Here is a 10,112-nt window from a genome sequence, read left to right as displayed (position 1 = left end):
ATCTACTGATCTCTGTACATCAGACATCATGGGTCTGAAGTATATTTCTTTTCCTTGACTTCATACATAATTTAGATTAACAAATTTCAGATGGTTTAGAGATTTCAGTAGCTACAAGTTCAATAAATAATTTCTCTCTTGAAAGAAAGACTCCATGCTTTTTCAGTTCTTCTTGCATTTTACTCAGTTTACTCAGTTTAACTTCTTTTGTTCATTTAATTCCTTAAAATACGCTTTCCCTCACATCAATGAGAACACACCCTGAAGTAGTGAGAATGTACTTAATGAATGTCTGATACAATTTTCAGTCCTTGCAGGAAATTCTGTGCAGTATTTCCTGAAATAGCTTAATATTCTGGTCATCAATTTAAGAATTTGGAGGTTATTTAAAGGATACATGTTAGTCTTTGAAAAACAAAAGTTAATGTTTGAGCCACTGATAATATGACATTTTTATATACTGACCTCTGTAAGGCACACAGCAAATATTCTAGCTTTGCCCCCAAGATCAATCAGGCAGTTATTTTCTTTTTTTTTTTTTTTTTCCTGAAAAATAATCTTCAATAATAAGTTAAATTCTCCTGTTCATTTTTGCAATAATGCGTATGCAGAAAGTGTCAGATTTCCTTGGGCGTTACTTTTCTCTGTTTAGCTATGTTGCATAATCAGGAAGGAAGCAGTAGATGCATTTTTATAACAAGCTATGTCAAGGAGTGATCTGTCATTTCCACAAGCCACAGTGTTCTTAGTCTTGTTAGTGAAAATTTTGGCTTTACCATGGATAAGTATTATGTTTTGATCATATTTCATTGAATGAAGTTTATTTTAAGGTTGCTTCAATGCTAATATTATTATTATTTGATTGTAAAAATAGCATATGCTTAAAGCTCAAATACTTCAACAGATAAGGTGTACTAGGTTATCATGAGTTTGCTGCAAGTGCTGGGAAAAAGCTGAGTTAGGTTAGTGAAGTTAATTGTAACATTGTAACATCTGGGTTTAAAATCCAATTATATAGATCTTTTTGCTACTTCCTTCTAATCAACTAAATAAATGTTTCTATAATATAACTTAAAAACTCATTTATGGAGCTATTAAAATCTTCCTTAAATAAATAACAGAAGCATTTTGGTAGAACATCAGTCAGGAATATAGGTTTAGATGTCTCTAGACTGCCATAGACTGTATTTTCTCCCTGTGGTTTGCTTGCTTAGGTCTCACATTAGGCAGGAGTCTCAGGATGGAGCAACAGTGCTTGCCACAGTGACTGATGAATGATTGCATAGCTCTAATGAGACAAATAGAAAGAAGAAATGAAAGGGTGGAAAGACATCCCATCATGCCTAGTTAGAACAGTACCCTGTATACTAATGTTATACTTTATGGTTATTTATCCCCTGGCACTGTTTAACACCACCAATTTTGAAGATAAATGTAGTAAAAGCATTTTTATCCTGCTGCTATGAAAATGTGCTTTTAATAGATTTAGGTTTTCTCGGGTCATAAGAAAAAAACAAAGATTTTGCAGCTTTCTAAAGGACTGTATTATATACAGAGTTTAAAATGTCATAAAGCAGCTTGAAAGACTATGGGGAGTCTGTGCAGTAATTGGAAAAATGTTTCCTACTAATGTTTGGATTGCATTAGTGTGAGCCGTTGGCATACATTTCATGACAATAAACATGTCTGCTTAATTGTAATTATAGCTTACAAAAAGGCTTAAAGAAAAAGGAAGTGAGAAAGATACTTTGGTGAATATGGGTAATGACATTTTAATGCACTTAAGGCACAAGACAGCACTTCTAAAGACCAACTCTACCTTCCACGCACTGCTAATAGACCAGCTCTAGAGTTTTATTTAATAAAATTTATCAAGGCTGGGGAATTTGTTAGGATCCCTCTGTACAACTCACTGTCAGCACAGATTAACAACTGGCATGGTTGTCATCCTGTGTCTTTTAGATTAAATTCCTGTTAACAATGAAAGCAGATTCTGATCACTATTCAGTGCTGAGCTGTACCAGATTCTTGCTTGTGTTATTGTCTATGTGTGCCCACTCCTGTAGTAAGTTTGAATTCTCATAGCAAGAGACAGAAGAATCAGAATCCCCCATCTTTTGAAATTTCACTTGACAAGAAAAATACAAGTTTAGATCTAGGAACTGTAACTCATACCCCCACTGTAGCTCACTGTGAATGCAAAGCTGAGCTTCTCTGCACAGCTTTGGACATTGTGAAAATACCTGACCTCTTCATGTATTTAGAATTCCAGTTTTAGGCAACTTTAGATCAACTGAAATTACAAAGATTAAATTCTGAATCGTAAGTATTCAGGAAATCTTCTAAATATTTAGGTATTTATAATCCTGTTGTCACATGCTTACTGAAGGATTAACAAACAAATTTAGAACTGGAATTGTTTCTTGTTAGGATCAGAATAGCTTATGGCTGATTATTATTCAATCAAATGCATATATAGTTCCATATATATCAGGAGCTCTTTAATTACAGTAGTATACCAACAAAATACCTAACTTATTTTAAGTCCCATTTATTTTAAATCCTATTGATATAGTTTTGAGATGTAGATGACTCTCTAGGGTCCTAAATGTCCTTTTGCATTGCTTTGGATACTACTGAATCCAAGCTCCAGTCTGGAGTTCGGTTGAATACCTGCTCTTTGACAGATCTCTGGAGGTGGTAATAGAGTGGCATCTTTGCCAATGACTAAAGGACTTTTCAAGGAAGAGCAGCAAAACTGGACAAAGGAATTGTTTACATCTCCATCAACAGTCTTCCAGATGTTTCTTTGGTGTTTATAACACTGTACTTTCCTTTACTGTATTATGTTAAGACTTTTGCTGAAAGAGGAACTTTTTCATGATATGAAGCCCTTCTGGTCACAGCTTTCAGTGATATACTACATACCACGTTCAACCATTTGGAGAGCTATGTTCTTCAGAGTGTATCCTGTGGGGGGACCAGGAAGTTGCAGGGAGTGGTTGAATGCAACATGAATCCTTTTCTGCATCAGAAAGACACTAAGAGAACAGATCAATAAAGATATGGCTACAGATGGGACATATATCTAGCAGAGGACACCTATGGATGCCAGAAGGCAATCGCTGACTCCCCTTCGGCAGCTCTTCAACACCATGCTGTCTATCCCCTCTGAAAGAACCCCTCCAAGAGGCAAGGGACTTTGCCCTTGACCTTGGTAACCAGTGCCGTTCCTCAAAGGTGGAAATAACGCCTTAGAGACCTGATACTCCTGTATACATCTGAAGCTTAGTATTAGTGATTATATGCTGTTCAAGACACTAGGAAATAAAGGTGATAGTGGACACAGTTAAGTGGTGTGTTGTGAAACACATCAGGAACCACTACACTGTCTCTTATATTGAATACTTGCATGTATAAATATACACGTCAATGGCTCAAAGAAGATTTTCACCAAAAGGAATATCAGTGTAGTACTAGCTTCAGAATAAGCATTTAATCCAAGCAGAATTTTACTCCACAAGTATCACCTTTGAATTATCAATGGCATCTTCAAATCAATTTGTGCAGGACAGTTGTTTATGGTTTGACAGAATCATTTATTTCCCATTTAACCTTCACATTTATCTCACTGAACATGTTAGTACTGCTCAAGATGAGTATGTTTTACTTTTTCTGGTTTTAATATTTTTGTAGATAACATTAATGGATAGAGACTGATGTTTCTGGAAATAAGTCAGATAATTCCACTTTGTATTTGTTCTTCCTCCAACTTCTTTCTTGAACCTATTGTCAAAATCTTGGAAGAAAAGCTGAATTCCATTTATTTATCCTCTACAGGCCAAGCTCTACAGCAAATAATCACTGTCTGGCTGACTTTAGTGAGCATCCATGTCAATTCGTCCAATGCTTTTCATGTACTATAAAGTCTTTTTAAGGCATCTGGGACCTAAGTATGGGTGTACTAATACCAGTACCTGAGACAAACTACTAAGAAATCATCTTCCTCATATGAGAAAACAAACCACTTGATATATTCCATATAAAAACCGCTTGAGTCATTGAGACATGAGTTCCCAAAAGGGAGGAGAAAATCAGGAAGTGAGTTCCTACAGCAAATCTAGGAAATAATCCCTCCCCCTCCCCACCCAAGAAAATTCCTTGCAATAGTCATATTTGTTTGGAAGCATTCACCAACATCATAAAACCCAGTAGACCCAACCTCCATATTTCAAGTAAATGGAAATATTTTACATCCTACATGACCACTTCAGGAAGTTTCTAGAAAACATTGTATGCATGAATTATTAATCTACAGGATTCATAGCTTGGTTCTTTTTCCTAATATTCATTAGAAATCAGACACCATGGGGGTAGACAGGTAATACTTGAATGCAAAGAGAGGTTGCTATCCTTCTATAACTCAGGACTTCAGTTTGGTGTCATCTCTTCATGTATCATATTTCAGTTGCAGGGTAAAATGGTTAAAATGTCTTTATTGTTGGCATCAAAGGATGAATGAAACTCTTCCACAGAAACGTGCAGTAAGAACTCTGTATGCTGACATTAGCCTTCAATCAGTGCCTCCAAAACACTATCTCTATGTATGGGTTTCAGTTAAATATTCATCTTACCCCTGTTTATGTGAAGCTGAACAGACTGCACTTGAATATTTAGGCCACACTTTTTCTGAGAACTTCATTCATAATGATTATATGTTCTGCTTGACTGGCAGTTTGTGGTAGGGCAATTCATTAAGGTTAATTGAATTCTGAAGGGAGCAAAAAATAAATAAAATAAATAAATAATTCCTTGGACATGAATGTGAATTACTGAGAACTAATGTAATGTGCAGGCTTGTAATCTTCAGAGTATACAATAATATACTATTTTTTAAAACAAGAAAGGTAATTTTAAGTTTGAAATAACAAAGTTAAAAATCACTGCAGAATCAAAAATAGCACCTTTTTCTTCCTCATTAGCAATCATGATTGTTTAATTGATAGTGGGCATGAGAAGTGACACAAAAACCTGCATCGCTACAGAAGCAGACAGGATATTGACATTTAAACAAATGCTTTAAATACTGTGTTTACTCTTCTAGTTTTAATATTAAAACCATGTGGAAGAGCTTGTCTTTATTAGTCATATTAATCCTGTATTAACAACAAAGAGTGGTTCTTTTTTGTTATTTTCTATATGAAAGATAATCAGTGAAACCTATGAAATCCTCATTTTCTTTCGAAAGATTGATTGAAATCTCTGTAACATTTGGGACTCTGGGAGATGTTTCTATTGATCTCAGTTGCCATGAGCATGGATAATGGCCAAAGTAACCCAAAGAAAGTCACCTGCCATGGTCTCTTCATCCTAATGATTCATGTCTGAAACTTTTCAGTAGCAGTTTTGAATTTTTCAGGAAGGAGTTATGTTGCATGGAAACTTGAAAGTGTAGCCTGTTGAGGTATGCCATTTAGCTTTCAGTTGTGTAGTTTGGGCTCTGTTACTGCAGCAGCTCTGGCAGAGTGAATGTCACAATGGCCTAGCTGAAAGGCAGTATACCTGGCTTCCCTGATGGGTTTCTGCTGGAGCAGAGCACCATAGCACCACCCAGTGGAAACTGCTCCATTTTGATGAGGATGCTTTTGCAGATTATGAGCCACAGGAATGATAGTTAATCAAGTTTCTCTGTAGTTCAGGTACTTAATAATAAGGCAGCTGTGGGACACAGCTGTTAGTCATAGAGGTGATTCACGGTCTTCTCCCTATTCTGGAATGAGTGCTGGGCTACTGTGGTATAGGAGCCTGTCTTGTCTCTGTCCTTCTCTTTCTGCTTTTTCTTTCTGCTATTCCTGGGGAAACGTACATTGGAGTACTTTCAACTGATGAGACCGAGTGTTCTTGTTGCAAACCAGGCTCATGAAAGATGGGATAATTCCTTCAAACAGAGAAAATGGAATATTTGTCAATGGCTATATCTATTCCCAAGGCATTGTTGGAGACAAACCCAAGAGCAACAGTGTCCCTGCATCTGTGAGAACCTTGACAGTAGACAGGGGCTACTCTTGTTTGTATGTGGACCCCCAACCTACAAACTTGCTCTCAAGTGAGCTCCTTGGGGCAAGTACTTTGTGCAACTGGTGTACTGGAACACCTCCTTAGTGATTCCTCAGCTACTGCAGGTGGGTAAGGTGCCAAGTTTCAGTACTGCTGAGCATTCTCAAACACCAATATTTAGGTATATGAAGGAATTTAATGTGAAATATGCAAGTGTTAATGGACAAGAGAGGTCAATAATTAGTTGTGCTGGTGTTTCAAGTATCTGTTTTTTTTTTTTGATGAAGGACCTAAAGTCCCTTCAGAGATTAACTATTATCAGTTTTCTCACAGGCTTTTCTTTGTTTGGCCCTAACTTTCTATTTTCCTTTTCCTTCTAATTTTTGTTTTATTTTGATTAAAATTGTGCAAGACCCTGGATTTGGAAGCAAAGGAGTCATCAGCTGTACTGATATCAACAGGATACAGACCTGAAAACTATTTAATGTGTAGCTAATAATATAATATTTTTGCAGTATAATTAACCTTCAATGGGATTGGGCAACTACCAGTGTTGCATTTTGTGATTCTCTGCGACTTACTGAAATACTAAGGTTGCATAAGCATGTTTGTGGTGACATTAATGTGTTTTTGTCCTTTCTTTTCCGTCTCATAAAAAATATGGATCTTTGACTTATCTTTATGCTACGTTAATATCCTTGAAAGTGTGTATGGCCTTAGAGAAGGACATACTGACAAAAATTATGTTCTGCCTATGCAATCTGAGCTAAAAGTATTTTAATAGGTATGATTTATTATGAGGAGCTTTTTGGCATTGGTGGTTTGGAAGTGCGTGATTCATTGAGCATTTTATCTATTTTATGAAGATGTTGGGGGAGTATTTTTTCTTCTCTAACATCAATTGCACTGCACGTGGCTTTACCCAACTTGAGTCACCTAGATTTGCAAGAGTACTTGTTAATTTATGTGAATAAACAGAATGGAAGTAATTTTAAATCTCTGCTTGTAAAATTGCCATATTCAACAGAACACATATTTTAGCTGAACACTGGAAAAATAATTAAACAGAAGGGAAAGAAAAGAAAATACTTCTAGAATCACTTTGGTCTCTTTTTTTTTCTTTAGCCATTTTCAAGTTTTTCTACATGCGACTTTTATCACTCTAAACTATTGAGCTGCTGTGAGGCCAAGTTTTGCACTAAAGAGCTCCCTGGGAGACAAAGTAAGGGCGGGGTGTGTGTGTGTGTGTGTGGGGGGGTTGACTGGTGTTTCATGCGAACACGTACAGTTACTCTTTTTATGTTCTTGGTGTAAAGCTTGTAGAAAAGTATCAGTCCTTAGGTTATAATTAGTCTATTGGGTATGAATAGGGCCAACAATAACAACCTGAAGGCTAAAAAGGGAGTATCTTCTGTGACAGTGACCTCTCCTTCAGTGTTTAATTATGTACTCCACCTAACATGGTGGTGTGGGCAAAACAGTTTCAGTCCTGTGACATTCTGCTTAATTTACTGCCCCTTAAAGCAAACTTTTAATGACCTATCTGGGTGCCAATAGAAAACAACAAAACAAAACAACAACAAAAAAACATAAGCTCTTCAGCAACAAGGTGAACACCTCTCTTCCCCCTCCTGCCAGGCCCTGCCATGGGCTCTGTGGCCTGCCCAGGCCCCAGCCCTGTCATGTGATGGGGAGCTGACTGTGGAGGTTTCCTTCCGTTGGTCCTGCTGGCTGGTAAGTGCCAGCAGCTTTCCTTTTCTTCCTTTCCATTGCTGAGCTAACTCTGATAGCGTCTTCACAAAACCTGAGTGATCATTTTGTGGTTGGGGAGAAGCATTCCTGGCAGTTGTTATTTTTGTGGGGAATGTGATACAAAACTGAGAAGCGTACCAAACAAAGCAGGAGCAGCTTTGGAGCCCCTTTGAGATACGGTAGTAAGAGGGCTGAAGGCAACAAGGCCACCACATCCACAAAGGTTTTACCAAGGCATGCAGAAGGAAAGTAGTCACAATGCACATTTAGCCATGGAAATCTCAGTGGTTGCCAGCTAATAAATATTTATAGGCAAGTGTTTCTGCCATTATTATTTTTATTTTAAAACAAAGATATCTTTGTGAAATTGAAATTTAATGTTTCACCTGACTTGCTTGCAGTGCAGGGAAAAATGCAATTCTGACCTGTTTAGATGATGAATTGCATCTACTTAAAGGATGATTATAATTAGTTGAATAAACATCTAGAAAGTAATGAGCTGTAAAGATACTACTATCCAACTTTCATGTATAGTGATGAAAGTAATGGAAATCATTGGTGTGCTGATTTACCAACTAAAATAATGGCTGTACAGGGAATCCCTGATTTAAAATGTGATAAAATACTTGTGCTTTAAAGATGCTTGTCTGTAAATTTGTGACAAGTTAGTCCAACCAATTATAAATTACAAATCGATTTTCTTTTTTTTTTAAAGTTCTTTGTAAGCAGTGTCTTTCTTTCACTCTGAGTTTTTGAATATGCATTTCTGACTGCATCAAACATCAACTTAATCAACTTGAATTTTTCTCATCATAGTCTAATTGAGAAGCAGTGCTTACCTTCAAAAGAAATCATTTCAGTCTGTCTGTAAAAGTGCTGCTCTAGGATTTGAGGGTAGCTCTGAGAGATGAAGATTAAGCCTTGTTTTCTGTAGGCCTCTGGGGTTTGGTCTTTTGAGCTGTTGATGTACTTACCGCACCAGCAGTCAGTACTGCACCTCTCTGTGGATGTGTCCTTACACCAAGATGATGATTACACTGTATTAAATGTAAGTGTAAATACTGTTTACTCATTATTATGTGTGAAGAGGTATATTTCTTATAAAACCTCGTTATTAGGTTCATGCTGTTGTATATTCTAATTTTTATCTCATGCAAGACTTTCTCTTACGTCTTTGATAAATGGCTTGTTCAGCACAGAATTATTTAGACATTAGAAATGGAGCTGTTCAGAATTTACTGTACTTATGTCTCAGAAGAGTTTACAGATTCATGCATGTCATATACGTCCATATTTCTTAGGGAGGAATATTTAAAATATATAAAAATAGTATTGTGTAAGAAATGAAGAGACAAAAAGGGAATCATGACTTGACAAACGTGTTTCAAGAGAAGGTTTGGTTCTTGTATGAATCTAGCAATTGTTTTTGTTTCAAGTCAGGAGTTGGGCTTGTATAAAAACATATTCACCAAGTGACATAAAACTGGTCTAAATAAGAATTTTGTTGAATGACTAAAGTGTCAGGTTTTAAACAGTTATAAGTCGTGACTGTCCATGTGCCAATACAAGCTAAATCAATATGACCTTCATCTGCATGAAATGAGAGGTGTCACCTAGTGGCTCATGTTGGTCTAACTATGTGCTAGCTGATGTAACTTTTGTAAACAAGACCCATACTGTTTTGGGTCTAACATGACGAGCAATATGTGGTAAGGAAAAAAGTACAGCCATTAATTTGGAGTTTACTTTTAACCTTCAAAATAAGGTGCTTATACTTGATTATAGTAGTGTAAATATGGTATCAGGAGTGACTACCTATGCTGTGGTGGGATGAGAGAGAAATTTTGGAGGCAATACAAGCTGAGCTCCCATCTACCTGCTGTTTCTGTGTCCTGCCAGCGTAACTCTTTCTTGGGTTGCTGTGTTCCAGACTAAGAAAATATTTAAGACTTTCAAAAGTAGTGTCTTTCTAAAGTGGTTTTGAAAAATGGGAAATCCTTCATTTTCATAGCTGTCTCTAGCTTTAGAGGCAATCAGTCTCAGTGAGTAATCTCAGCTTTGGTCGTTCTTAAAACCTAATGTCTCTTTATGCTCTGCCTGTCTGTGTTTCCTGTGGGCCAAGAGGCCATCCTGCTCTGGGATCAATTAAGTCTTCCCTGAATTACTTGTATTTTTTTCCAAAATAGCACAGGAAGGTCCACCTGCTGTATTCCAAAGGGGTAGTTTTCTAGCCCTTGGTTAGCCTACTTCCCCTTCAACATGAGCAGACCCTGCCATTACAGTGGGGCTTCCTTTTGAATCAT

General features: G+C 36.9%; 1 protein-coding gene across 5 annotated transcripts in view; it reads left to right on the top strand.

Moving 5' to 3' along the window:
- Positions 1-5,780: 5,780 nt before the first annotated feature.
- ROBO1 (roundabout guidance receptor 1) overlaps positions 5,781-10,112 on the top strand; it is a 701,438-nt gene continuing 697,106 nt past the window's right edge. For 4 of the 5 annotated variants that reach the window (XM_040566469.1, XM_040566441.1, XM_040566460.1 and 1 more), the window contains exon 1: positions 5,782-6,182. The gene's annotated coding sequence lies outside the window, so the exon portion shown is untranslated. Of the gene's footprint in view, positions 6,183-10,112 lie in introns of all 5 variants that reach the window. The other variant, XM_040566451.1, reaches the window with a different exon arrangement.

Source organism: Cygnus olor, chromosome 1, assembly GCF_009769625.2.
Source record: "Cygnus olor isolate bCygOlo1 chromosome 1, bCygOlo1.pri.v2, whole genome shotgun sequence".
Taxonomy (NCBI): domain Eukaryota; kingdom Metazoa; phylum Chordata; class Aves; order Anseriformes; family Anatidae; genus Cygnus; species Cygnus olor.
This window is presented reverse-complemented; position numbering and strand designations above follow the sequence as displayed.